We start from the raw sequence: 14,138 nt of genomic DNA, 5'->3' as shown, positions 1-14,138 counted from the left end.
AAAAAATTAACTTTAATCCCATAAACATAACTGAGGCTTTACAAATGTTGTGATCATATAAAAATTCTCCTCTGACTTTATGGCTGTTAGAATAATTTTCCGGTTTACTTAAATCTCTCTAGTTTTATAAACATGTTTTTCTGAAGGAAGTTAATAACACTGTTGGTCCATATCCTTCTAGATATCATGGTCTAGAACTGCACCATCTAATAGGATAGTCATTGGTCATATGTGGTATTGAGCACTTGAAGTAGCACTTGCTGATTCCCATTAAGATATTCTCCAAGCATAGGGGCACCTGGGTGGCTTAGTTGGTTGAGCGTCTGACTTTGGCTCAGGTCATGATCTCGCAGTTTGTGAGTTTGAGCTCCGCGTCTGGCTCTGTGCTGACAGCTCAGAGCCTGGAGCCTGCTTTGGATTCTGTGTCTCCCTCTCTCTGCCCTTCCCCTGCTTGTACTCTGTGTCTCTCTCTCAGTCTCTCAAGAATAAATAAACATTAAAAAAATTTTTTTTAAAAGATATTCTCCAAGTATAAAATACATAGCAAAATTCAAAGAATAGAAAAAGAATAAAATATGTCATTAACAGTTTTCTAGAACTGGCTACATGTTGAAATTATAGTATTTTGATATAATAGATGAAATAAATATAATATAAAAATGGATAGAGGGGCGCCTGGGTGGCTCAGTCGGTTAAGCATCCGACTTCAGCTCGGGTCACGATCTCACGGTCCGTGAGTTCGAGCCCCGCGTCGGGCTCTGGGCTGATGGCTCTGAGCCTGGAGCCTGCTTCTGATTCTGTGTCTCCCTCTCTCTCTGCCACTCCCCCATTCATGCTCTGTCTCTCTCTGTCTCAAAAATAAATAAAAACGTTAAAAAAAATAAAATGGATAGAAAAGAAGAGATTATAAAATAGTTTTCTTGTAAAGCTATTACATAACAGTGATATGGAAAAAAAAAAAAAAGAAACCATTTAAAGGCAACCAAGAAATATTCCCTTAACTGAATGAAACAAGTTTCTGCCTCCCCTATGGCAAAATTTCTTCATTGGTTTGGTGGCACGGAAAAAACTCATGGTACTTGGATTACCAGGAACCAGAGGGTTGTATAAGGTTCATGTGAATGCCTCTTCATTTAAAATTTAAGAAAAAAAAAATGCTTATAGAATGCTCATTTATTTATGAATTTAATTTTTCAATACATTTTGTCTAAGGGACTTGAAAATATCCATGGCTTTAACTGACACACCACTAATCTAATCATCTTAGAAGCACTAACTTGAGACACACAAAAAAATCCGGATAGTCATTTTGAATATACACTTATGATATCAGAACAACTCCTAAAAAGTTAAATAAGATAAATAGGCCTTAAAGCTTCTTGGACAAAGACAAACCCCAGTATTTTGCTTAAGAAATATATGAAGATGACTTTCCTTAACAGCTGAAGTTGCTTTCTGATACTTAAATAACTGACAGTCACAATAAAAAAATGGCAAAGTACAAAGCTGCAGTCATTGAGATATCCTACTTTGGGGGAAAAAACCCTACTTCAGACAGATATATTTACATGCACACACTGCTCACAGATGACAATGGACATTCTCCTGAGGCTGTTTATTTAATAGAAAGTCTTGGCTTATAAAGCATGCCCCTCCTTCTCATTAGGAAAACTGACACTGATATTCTTTATCAACAATATTTTAAGAAAGTCTTTTTTGAATTATGAGGGTTCCCCCACCATACATCTGAGCTCACTATCTTACCTAAGTAGTAGATATTTTCTGTCATATTTAAAAAGCATGTGTCTGCTCAGTTTTACTGATAAGGAAATATGCTAAAGTGACCAAGAGCGGTCAATTTAGATGGGATTTAAGGCCCCAAATAATTGTTTCCATAATTTAGGCACCAGAAAGAATCTTTGGGATTACTGGAAATAAATGACAACCTTTTAACTAATGTTGATTCCAAAGGTGCATTCCTTACTAATGCTAGTGTGAAAATGCTAGTGAATTCTTTTCTATTATATCTGGGCACAATCAGAATGCTAACATTTTGCAGCCTGTACATTATAAATAAATAACAGACCAAATAACTTCTTCCTGCTGCCATGTGCATATATTTTCTCCAGACAAGAAGTGGTGCATTCGCACATATTTGTCTTTTGGCTGCAGCCTTTTTTCTGAGTTCCTGGACATACTGGTGGGACAGTCAAAAAAAAAAAAAAATCAATGTTGTGATCACCAGGAAATTATCTCTTGATGGAGCCTTGTGTCTGTAATCACGAGCATCCAGTCTTGCCAATTTCACTGGATGATGATGCAAATTTACTTTTTTCTTAAAATGTATTAATGAGTCATTAATGTAAGCAAAAGAAAGCATGGCAGGGTGAATAATAGCCACCATATTTCTTCAATCAAACATCCATACTTTGTGCCTGTTTGTGGTTTCAAAGATCTGGATTAAGTAACATGATTCACATCTGAAAAGGCTGCTAAAAACTGGATTTTGGTTATCACTCGGTCACACATAAAACAGCTACTTTTGCACTACATTCCCACATTTAGAAAAAAATGAAATTGCTTCCTCTGAGACAGGTATATTGCATACTTGACTTCTGAATCCTAAAAGCAATTCATGGAAAGAATAAAATTTAGATGGATAAGAACAGGGCTAAGTCACCTCATAATTCTCAATATACCAGGGATTTTCATTTAATTCTGATCTGTCAAAGAGGCACTTTCTGAAATTCATTAAGCTTTCCAGTTTTCTTGTGGACTATTTAGAATGCTCCTATCCTCATATTTGCTTTCTATATTACGGGTAAGAATTTAGGGTAGGGCAGTTGAGAGGCAGTAAAGGTTTTGGTGTAGGTAAGTTACCATTAGAGCTCAACTTAGGAATTTAGGTCTTGTAGACAGTGTTTGCTGTGGAAGTTTTACAAGTATTAGTCATGACCTTCAAGCAGATAACAGCAAGCTCTGTGATTTTCAAAGGGGATGTGGGAATGAGGGTTTTGATGGAAGCTTTCCAGAGCTGCAGCTGCTGGACTTGTGGGTTTTTCATTGGTTGTCACTTGATAGAGGTAGGGCGGGAGGAACAATTCTTTGAGGGCAAGTTCAGACAGCGAATAGTTCAAGGCTGCAGGCTGCCTAGAAACTGTAAGCAATGAATGGACACACAAACCGCAAATATTAAGACACAATTGGTGTGAGTTTTCACAGTTTTAGGGTACTGAAATTATTCTGTTACTGTACAATAACCACACAGAGTAAAATGAACATAAAGTATGGATAGTCAGCAACATACTTGAGGATGGGTTTTCCAAATTCGGTTTTGTTTTGTTTTGCTAACATTTCTTACCATGGCAATGGTACAGTGGAGACAGCATAAACTTTCATGTCAGGGAGACATAGATTTGGCCCTGCTACTTTGTGTGTATGTGACTAGGCCTCAATTTCATCTTCAAGGAGAATAATAGCGACCTTGCCGGGCTGCTGTGGGAATGAATGGGATTATAGATGTTAGGTGGCAGCAGATAGTGGCTGTTCAAAAAATGTTAATTATATTATCATTATCATAATAATTAAGACTCCTTTGTTATAAGTAACCACACTACCAGTTATGCAATTATTATAGGTGAGTTGACCTACGAAACAACAAAAGCTGTATTCAACTGCACGTAAATCATTCACACTGTTTTAATAAATGGCCCTTTATGATTTTGAGTTTATGGGAGTTTAAAAATTTTACCAATATAGCTTTTATGTCTTAAAAACAGATTTTTATGGGTTCTTTCACCACGCAGAAGACATATTCTATGAGATCTTTACAACGACATGAAATAGTTTGTGCTAAGAGGGATATGGCTAACTGCCTTCTCCCTGATTCAGACAAGCTTCTCAATGATTCACTGATAACGAAAACCACCAGCTGCCATTACTAATAAAACGTCCTAATGGTTCTGCATACCATATGGCAAACTCCAAGTCACATGTCCTTGTCTAATTTTTGCTTTTCTTCTCAAAGGCCAGCTAAAACCTGCCTTTCATAAATTTTAGGACAGTAAATCAAAATAGAGAATGTGGAATTTGACCTAGTACCAACTCAGCTTACCTAAAATAGAATCAAGAGTCAGGGCATCATCCATCTACTCTCCCTGCATACACATACCCATCAGTCATTTCCCCTACCACATTTAAATCATCTGTCCTCAGGTATCATATTCTGTCTCTTCACGTTTTAACACCTATGGTCTTCTCAGATTTATTCCTCTAGGGCAGGGGTTAGCACACTATGGCCAGTGGGTCAAAATGTAGTCTACAGTCTATTTTTGTATAGCCCATGAGAATTATTTTTACATTTTTAAAGAGTTGGGAAAAAAAATAAAAATTAGAGTAATTTTTCATGATACATGAGAAATAAAATTTAAATTTCAGTGCTCATAGTTTTATGAGAACACAGCCCTGTTCATTTGTTCATGTATTTCCTGTGGCTGCTTTTGTGTTACAATGATAGAGCTGACTAGCTGCTATAGAGACCGCAAGGCTGGCAAAGCCTAAAATATTTACTATCTGACCTTTTACAGAAGTTTGTCAACACTGTCCTAGGGGGTCTTTCTCTTAGGATAAAATAAGGCAAATACACAAAAGATACACTGCCTAATCTCTCTATCAAGCCAGCTTTGGAAAGGAAAGGGCCCAGTTTGGCTTTTCAGTAGGGGTGGAATGAGACCATAAAAGAAAGTTAATTCACACAGGATATAGGAGAAGTGGGTCTCAGGTTTTGTTTTTATGTTGGTTCTAGTCCTGTGACGTGGCTTCTCTCTTGTTGGGCTTTCAGTTTCCTTCATGTTTGAAAAAAAGGCTCCTTCACTGCCTTAACTGGATCACTATTATAATACATGAAACCCTCCTGCCATCTCCGCCCTTACTCCACGTCCCAAATCAATCCAGGGCCAGTGCAAACAGGGGAATGAGGATATTGAAAACCTTCCCATAGGACTTCAGGATGAAGTGTGAAACCCAGTTTTAACCTTTGGAGATGGGTGCCCAGTGTGACCACATATCTACTATAATGAATAATTCATCCTAGTCTCCACTGGAGAAAGGGGGTACCTTAAGGCATATGAGACTGAATCACTTGTTTTATGGAAATTCCCTATTATAAATATGACTGTTAAGCACATAGTTTAAAACTGTTTTTTGTCTGGTAAATTACCTTTTAAATTATAGCAGAAAAAAATAAGCTCTAAAATTGGACAATGGGTGGAGATGGGATGGACCAAGAGATAATTTTCAAAATACAGTAGTATGCAGAGATTTTCTATGCACACAGATATTACCAGTTGGCAAATACGTTTCTTTCTTTCTTTCTTTTTTTTTTTTAGAGAGAGAGAGAGAGACAGCCCATGAACATGGGAGAGGGGCAAGGGGAGAGAGAATCTTTTTTTTCTTTTTTTAAATTAATTGATTTATTTTGAGAGAGAGAATGACAGCACGAGTGAGCAAGGGAGAGGCAAAGAGACAGGGAAAGAGAGAGAATACCAAGAAGGCTCCATGCTTTCAGCACGGAGTCTGTCTTGGGGCTCAGTATCACAAACCAAACCGTGAGATCGTGACCTGAGACAAAATTAAGAGTCAGATGCTTAACTGACTGAGCTACCCAGCTGCCACAAGAGAGAGAATCTTAAGCAGGTTCCATGTTCAGGCAGAGCCTGATGCAGGGCTTGATAGATCCAATAACCCTGGGATCATGACCTGAGCTGAAATTAAGAGTTGGATGCTTAACTGACTGAGCCATACCAGTATTGCAGCAAATACATGTCTAATTAGAGTTACTATCTCATGCATTTAATAATGTAATACTAACCTATAAATTCTCATTTTTCAGCTAACAATAGGCTATATATAATTGCACAGTAAAGAAATTTTATCATGATTTACATTAAAAATAATTTAGCCCTTACTGGGTTGCAGATTAACCAAATCTGGGTTGCAGATTAACATTCCGAGTTCTTGCTGTATAGTAGGAAAGCTGATTGATTTCGATATCATGGATCTCCCTTTCACTATGTAGCTAATTTGTATTTGTGTGGCCGTGGAAGACTAGTTATTGGGTTTCTGTCTAGTGTAGAAGGTTAAATTGCCTATGGGTACAATGATTACTCATCATTCCAAGAGGTGAACAGAGCTTGGAGTCTTGGCCTGCTTTTTGGTCATACTGAATTACTAATGCACCTTTGGAACAGGTGTTCTCAGAGGGAAAACAGGTTCTGAGAAAAGACTACAGTGGATAACACATGCATGAATGAGAGTGAACAGTAATTTTTGTAAGTAGAGAGGACAAATAGCTGATTACCACTATAATGAAAGTCATCCAAACTCATTAAAATTAGAGCTGGTAAAACCCTTAGAGAACTCTTGAGTACAAGTTTCCTTCATGGAAAATCAGCATGCATGTCAGGTAGCCATTGTACAGCTTTTGCCTGGTCACTCACTCATTTCTGGTGGCAGAGAGCTCCCTTCTTCACCCAGGCCAGCTTACTCCATTGTGGAACAACTCCAATGACTACAGTAAAAAAAATGCCCAAGAAAGTATGGAAAAGAATATTTAGCTAGAAAATAGGAGTTCCAAATCCCAACTCAGTCCTACATTAATTCTAGTTGTGTGACGTTGAAAAAGTCTTTGGTATCCTCTGGGCTCAGTTTCCTCATCTGTAAAATAGGGTCTCTACGGTCCTTTCCAGTTCTGGCTTTTCTTCTTCTTCTCCTCCTCCTCCTCCTTCTTCTTTTTTTTAAAGATTTTATTTTTAAGTAATTTTCACACCCAACATGGGACTTGAACTCATAGCCCTGAGATCAAGAGTCTCATGCTCTCCCAACTGAGCCAGCCAGGTGTCCCTGAATTTCTCTACTTCTATAATTTCCACTTAATGCTACTGAAAATCAGTTGTGAGAAAGCTGCAAAGAGCTGTGAAGTTTTTCTTCTTACAAATTCTCACTTATGTCACAGTGTACTGCCTCTGAATGTTCCAGGACTTTCTAAACTTAGACCTAACACTTGGTCTTTACCTCAGCTTTCCAGATTACTTATAGCTTGATTATGTTGGGCTATTCATATATCAAATATTATCATGTCCCAGAATCTGCCTTTTTAGTCACCAGATGGCCAAGGTCAAGCTACAAAATCCCTCTAAGTGGCTCAGTTTGGATTGCCCAATTCTGGGCAAATCTCAGTAATGTTTTACTGTTCTCGTATGCTGAACTAAAAAAGCCTTGCTCTATCTTCTACAGAATGTTAGTAAACTGCTCAACATTTGATTCCTTTTTCTGATTACAATACATAGGCCAGAATAAACCATGAGCTCAAGGACAAGTTACACCTATCATAAAAACTGCAATTAATGTACCTTTGGTATAGTCTAAGTATATATAATTATTTTTTTAGAAGCAAATGCTATACATTTCAATGTGATAGTAACTTGGCAAAGTTGCAAATGCAATAGTAAAATGAATGACCATTTAGCATTTAATGTATGTAACTAAAGTGGATACAATTAAAAAGACTGCATGTCCCTGGGGAACATTACTTTATTAAACAGTCCTCATAACCAAAATCTGTAGTGTTATGTAACTAAAACAAAACTTATTTCCTGTACAAATAAATACATTTAGTTATTTTATTAAGATATTTTAAAATAAACTTTTACATTTTAGTTTTAAATATGAAAATAAACTAGTTTTTTCCCAGTCATTTAAGCACCTCTAACCCCCCACTTTTTTTTAACAAAAGGAAGGCAGTCTGGGTGCTGAAATAACTGCTAACAAAAGACTGGCTTGTTTGAAGAACATCCCCAGGATGTATATATGTCAGACTTGAGTAAAAAATTATATGAAAAACATTACCACTACAAATAGTTCACAGTAATGATTCCTGAGTCTTCCATTGGATTTTAATAACATCCAAACTCCTTACCTTGGCCTGAAACATTTGGCCCTGTTTACCCCTCCAACGTCTTTTCCTACCACTTTCCACCCTTTCTCACTACTCTAGTTTCACTTGTTCTTTTCCAAGGTGGACAGGTTTTTTCCACCTGAGTGTCTTTACATATGCTTTTCTCTCTCCTTGTATGCTCTTCCTCTTCCTCATTGCTTATCTAACTCTAAACCCTGTGTTGGGGAGAAAAATCATACTATTTAAATGTTTCCTACTTTTCAGAGGTTTAGAAGTTCGCTCAGGAGGCTGAACTAATTTAAATAACATTTTCCATATTCAAAACATCAATATACTGGAAAAACTGTGTTGTGGCATAAAACAATAAGCATACACTAAAGTTCAGCAGAGTGAAGTAGAAGGAGCCAGTGTGTAGGAGTGGAGTGGAAGAGTTCTTCAATGGTTTCCTGAGCAGGGCAGGTGTAATGATGCAGCCATGTGCTTGTCTCCAAGCTGCTAGGTACAGTTGGGGAGGTGCTTACTCTTCAAAACCCTAGGTCAAAGAGGGTATAGGATGGATTTGGCCCATTGAAGAGTCTGTTCAGCCCAAAGTTGAAAAATTGTGTTTTTTTATGATTTATTAAGTATTTATTGAGCACCTACTATGTGTGAGGCACATTTCTAGATTCTAAGTATATACAGCAATGAAGAAATATACAAAAACATTTGGAACCTATGTTCTAATGTGGAAGATAGGTAGCAAACAAGAAAAATATGTAGCATATAAGATTTTGGTATGTGGTGAACAGAAAACAAAGTTGAGAAGGGCAGAGGAAGGGTAGTGGATGTATGTGTGTATGGCTACCAGTTTAGATAGTGTGGCTAAGGAAGGCCTCATGGAGAAGATGACACTTGAGCAAGGGGTTGAAGGGGGTGATTGGGTCTTAGAGATACCTGAGAAAGATCATCCTAGCAACGGAAGAGCAAAGGCAAGGGTCATGATGAAGAAATGAACAGGTGAATCCAAGGAACAGACAGGAGGCCACTGTGGCTGCAGAGATGAGGTCAGAGGGCCTTTATGGGACATTGGGAAGACTTTGGACTTTGCTGAGTGAGATGGGAAGCCTTTGGAGGGTTATGAAAAGAGGAGCAACACGATCTGGCTTATGCTTCAATAATATCCCTCTGACTGCAGGAGAGAAAGCATGGAAGGGAGACCAACTGGGAAGCTACTGCAGCAATCCTGGAGAGAGAGAACGGTGGTTTGGGCTATAGTAGCACAAAAGAGATGTGTAAAAAGTGATCAGATTCTGAATATATATGGAGGGTAGATCCAATAGGATTTCCAGATGGGCTAGATGTAGGTTTTGAAAGGAAGAGATCAGTCAAGGACAACTCCAAGGTTTATAGTTTCATGTGTAAGAAAGAAGTTGCTAACATTTAAAATCGGGAGACTTAATAACTGAGACTTTCAGCTTCTCTTAAAACGCTAGAAGATATGGTCAAATGTATACTTGTATTTTTCACAAGACAAAAATCAGCTGGAGATGGGAAGCAGCTTCCCCCTGGAGATAGGACACTGGCCCTTTGGAGCACTCTCCCTGCTGTCTTATACCTGGCCTTTTAGGTAGTAGACAGCTGTCTATCACTGCTGCCTGATTGCCATAGAGCAGCTTGAGTTTAAGACCCCTGCCCAAAGTTCTCTCATAAATTCACTGTCTTACAATACAACATAAACATGCCCAAAATTCTGACTAAAGAAAGGAGGGTTTTGACAAAGTATTTGTTTCTAAACGAGTATAATAAGGGCACCTATTATTCTAGTTTTCCCCTCCATAGTGATTTGACAACAATCTGAGACAGAGGTCCACCCTCCGTCCTCCTTCTCAGTGAAAAGAGAAACCCTAGAAGAAAACCCTCTTCTGCATATTCTGACTTCATCAGGTCTAAATCCCACTCACTTGACAGTCTGTGTCCCCACTGCCCAATAGTGAGGTATGGCACCTGGACCATATCGAGTCCAGCACCATTTCTCTCTATACCCATGATCTGTAAACAAGGGTGCTCTGAGATCTAAGTCGGTACCAAGGGACACTGGCTCCAGGATGGTGGTATCACCAGCAAGTTCGGTGACTGGCAAATTACTTCTTTTCTCTGGGCTTCTGTTCCCCATCAACCAAGAATGGAATTGGACTATAGTAAGGTTTCTCCAGATCTAATGTGTGAACAATTACCTTGCTCTAGGTGGTTATTCAGCTTCACTTACGTAAGGCTCATTGGCTTAGAATAAAGTGCTTGGTAATATCCCTGTAGAAGATCTGTTTCCCTTCAGCAAATAAAAATAATGTATACCCAAATATCTTTTCTGTTGTCTGTAAGAAGCTCAGTTAAATGCAATGTTCAATAATAACAAAACTTTTTACGTCAGGGATTTAAGTATAGCATTTCCCCCCTTCTTTCATATTCATCCTAATGGTTTTGATTTTATTTTTAACTGCCCAGTTGTAGGTGTATTTTCACTCTAAACAACATCAAATATTTTCTGAAAGGGGGTGAGGCAAGAGGTAAGCACTGGACGGATGGGGCAAGATAAGGAAAGTGATTAAAAAAATCTTTCCAACTTGATACTAGAAAAGTCAGCACATATGGTTTGTGAAAGAGATCATATAAATATAAACCTTACAGTGCTGCCTCAACCCAAAAGCGTCTTTGTCTGAGGTCCACACCCTTTAACAATTTGTTTTTAGAGGGACAAAAGCAGCTATGAACAGTATGGGGCTGTGGATGGATAAGGAGGACAAGCCCTACTGAAAAATTCTTCCATGCAGCATCTCTCTTTCTTATTAATTATGGTCATTTAAAGACAAAAGTGATAGATTTCATAACCTACATTAACTCCTTCTAATAAAGAAGGATCAGTTTTGATATCAAGAGGAATTTAAAGACAGATGTGCGTTAATTAGTAACATAAAAACTATGGATAAATTATCTCTTTATATTTGCATTCATAAAGGGCCAGGGTATCAGTGCTCCTCTGGTACCATAGGAAAACTCTGGCTTCAGAGTGAGGACACCCAGTTTGGCTACCAACCGGTCTGACAACCTTGGGCAAGTCATGTAACCACCCTGGGTCTCATTTGCAAAATGAAGAAAATGATGAGAGTACAGATTCAGAAGTTCTCATAACTGAGCTCCACCTACCCAATTCTGTCCTTTTGTTTAGCTCAGACATACCGAATCCTAGAGGCCAGAAGGCTATTCTCTTTTTTTTTTTTTTTTTTTAAATTTTTTTTTTCAACATTTATTTATTTTTGGGACAGAGAGAGACAGAGCATGAACGGGGGGGGGGCAGAGAGAGAGGGAGACACAGAATCGGAAACAGGCTCCAGGCTCTGAGCCATCAGCCCAGAGCCCGACGCGGGGCTCGAACTCACGGACCGCGAGATTGTGACCTGGCTGAAGTCGGACGCTTAACCGACTGCGCCACCCAGGCGCCCCTACAGAAGGCTATTCTCTAGTGTGCACCATGCACTTCTTCCAACTGCTTCAATTATGTTTGTTCCCAAACCTGTTTATGCCTGTTGGACTTGTTATTGTAATCATATAATTTAATCAAATACTATATAGAGTGATGAAATATGACAGTGAAAGGCAGGAGTTGTTTGTATGTAAAAACATTGAGCAGTTTGAGAAGAACTGATAAATGCAAAACCCTTAAAACAGCTATCAAGGCAGGTACAAGTTAGATAAAGTCTAAAAAGAATGGAAAATAAATTGTTGAAATCTAGAAAGATTCCTTCTAACGTCTTGTCTAAGTGCTACTTTAATAACGTTGAAAACCATAGAAAATGCAATCATTAAGGTATAATTAATGCAAGAAAAATGTTAGGAAATTATAATCAGCAGACCTATAATCAAAGAAAAGGCCTTGGCCCCACATCAAGGCTTCTACGGTAATGGGAGGGAAGTGAGAACCACAGTAAAATGTCACAGAGGCCCCATGCTCTTATTTAAAACCAGATGAAACAGGCAATGATGACACTGAAAGAACTTCCCAGGAAGAAGCTAGGGAAGGAGAGGGAAAGTGGAGGATGGGGTTAGGGTTGTGGGAAGGACAGGCAGACAGACACACAGATATCACTTTTGACAGTCTGGCTTGCCCCTGCCAGTCTATCAGCAGAAGGGAGAATGAATCAATTTCTGCGGAGGATTACAGGCTGGTCTCAAAGTTCCTAAGAGGTAAACGTTTCTTTAACTACTAGAGGTAGTAGTTAAACTCTGCCCCTGCCTCCTCAGTGTGTGTGTGTGTGTGTGTGTGTGTGTGTGTATATATGTATATATACGTATATACATACGTGTATACCTATATATATATACACACACACATACACACACATACACATATATGTATTATATACACAATTGACAAATTGTTTAATGAGTAATAGTATATGTTGAATTTACCTGGGCAAAAGACATTGAAAATGAGAACACAGGATGCTCTGATTTCGTGAGAGTAAGACATACAGAGCATGAATAGTCCCAGGTAGAAATAATAGTTTTCAATGGCAAGACCAGGCCTGTAATTTTCTGCAGCACACCATGACATCATGGTTTATATGAGGCCAACTCCATAAATCAAGCTTTACCTAATTAAAGATTCTTCTGGAGATCTACATTATTAGAGCAAATAATTAAAACTGCCTAGGCAATAATACAAGCCAGATCTGTTTACAAAAGTGTTCTCCCTACCCCCAACTCTTTTAGTCTCACTACCACTTAAAGATCTTTCACATTTAGTAAATTATAGACTTACAGCATTTCTTTTAGTCTGACTTCACTTTCAAGGAATTCTTCAATTAACTTTACGTTGCTTTAAGCTGTTCATCCAACGAGAAAACAATCTGTGGTTTCTGACTCCTTCGCGTGCCAATGGCTGCCATCCATGTTTGACTTTCAGACACACTGTCTCTTGAGAGCCAGGCTCTGTTTTCATAAAACCAGCCAGTTGTCATAGCATTTTGACAAGCACTATAGAAAACAAGGAACAATACTCCGTGGTGGCTAAACTGAATTACCACTGCAAGGGTGACACCGCACTGGGGCGTACATGACACCCACACCCAGCCGCCTGGCCTGAGCCAGAAGGTAACACATACTCCACTTTCATCTGTGACCTTTCCATTTTCAGGCACCATCTCTTCACCACCAATTCCTTTCTTTCCCCCTGCCCTCTTTTTCCCAAATGGCTAAAACACCCACAACTCGTGGAAAGGTGTGGCTACTCTTAACAACAGGCAAAAATGCCAGTGAAAATCTAGGAAGCCAGAGATTACACTGCCTTTGCAACGGTTACAGTGCATCTAGTATCAGATCTTCAGCCAAATACAGTGTAATGAAAAAGCATGAGCTCAGAGGTGGGACCTCAGTTCAAAACCGAATTTTCTCAGAATCTGGTGTAGCACCTCAGTTCTCTGCTTCTTCAGGCTCATGCACTGATTTCTGAAGAAGTGCAAATAATAACGGGGCAGTGGAAAATAACAATGAGAATTAATGGTCGAAATGAATGATGCGTTTGGAAGAAAAATATTTTTAGGTTTTCTATCTATTATCCCTGGGTCAGACAGAATGGAATTTCTCTCCCTTTCCTTTCACCTTCGCTTAGCCAGTTTCTGAGTGTCCCTCACCTAAGTCCATCCTGTGGAAGCACCTGTGAACTCAACAGAACAATAAACTGAGAATGATATTTTGAAGGCCTCTTGGATACTCAAGCCCCAAAATAAAATGCATATGCAGGTTTTCAAAATTCATGCTCATTGCTATTCCTGTTATGGGTGTGCAACTGTTGAAAATACAGGCCTTTCCAAAGCAATGGAATGAACACTGGAAAAGCCATGGCATAAGCATGCAGGCAGAGCTAGGGGAACTAGAACGAATGCACAGGCTGGGTGAGCCCAAAGGCTGACAATGGACTTGGCACTGGTTCAATATGGGCTGGCAATGAAAGGGGGACCAATGGAAGATCTGCTCTTAGAACAGAACTGTGCCTTGACTCCCCTCTTAATGCTGTTACTGCACCTGAATCAAAAGATCTATAGGATTCTTGAGAGATCCAAAGTTACTCTAATATCATTCTTTTCCCTTGATCTTCCTCTCCATTTTATTTAAAATACCTATATGGATTTTATGATATGCTTTGTTCCCA

The 14,138-nt window shown here is 38.8% G+C and overlaps 2 protein-coding genes and 1 non-coding gene across 5 annotated transcripts in view; 1 reads left to right on the top strand and 2 right to left on the bottom strand.

Moving 5' to 3' along the window:
- The window catches only part of CMSS1 (cms1 ribosomal small subunit homolog), a 383,830-nt gene that overhangs the window by 156,022 nt on the left and 213,670 nt on the right, over positions 1–14,138 (bottom strand). The window lies entirely within an intron of this gene.
- Positions 1–14,138, top strand: part of FILIP1L (filamin A interacting protein 1 like) — a 302,611-nt gene that overhangs the window by 83,891 nt on the left and 204,582 nt on the right. The gene's annotated exons all lie outside the window — the stretch shown is intronic.
- On the bottom strand, positions 6,824–6,896 carry TRNAK-CUU (transfer RNA lysine (anticodon CUU)). Its single transcript has one exon. It is a non-coding gene; the product is annotated as a tRNA-Lys (tRNA).

Source organism: Herpailurus yagouaroundi, unplaced genomic scaffold (genome assembly GCF_014898765.1).
Source record: "Herpailurus yagouaroundi ecotype Mexico unplaced genomic scaffold, PumYag 162, whole genome shotgun sequence".
NCBI lineage: Eukaryota > Metazoa > Chordata > Mammalia > Carnivora > Felidae > Herpailurus > Herpailurus yagouaroundi.
Note: the sequence above shows the minus strand (reverse complement) of the source record. Positions and strands in the feature narration are given on the sequence as shown.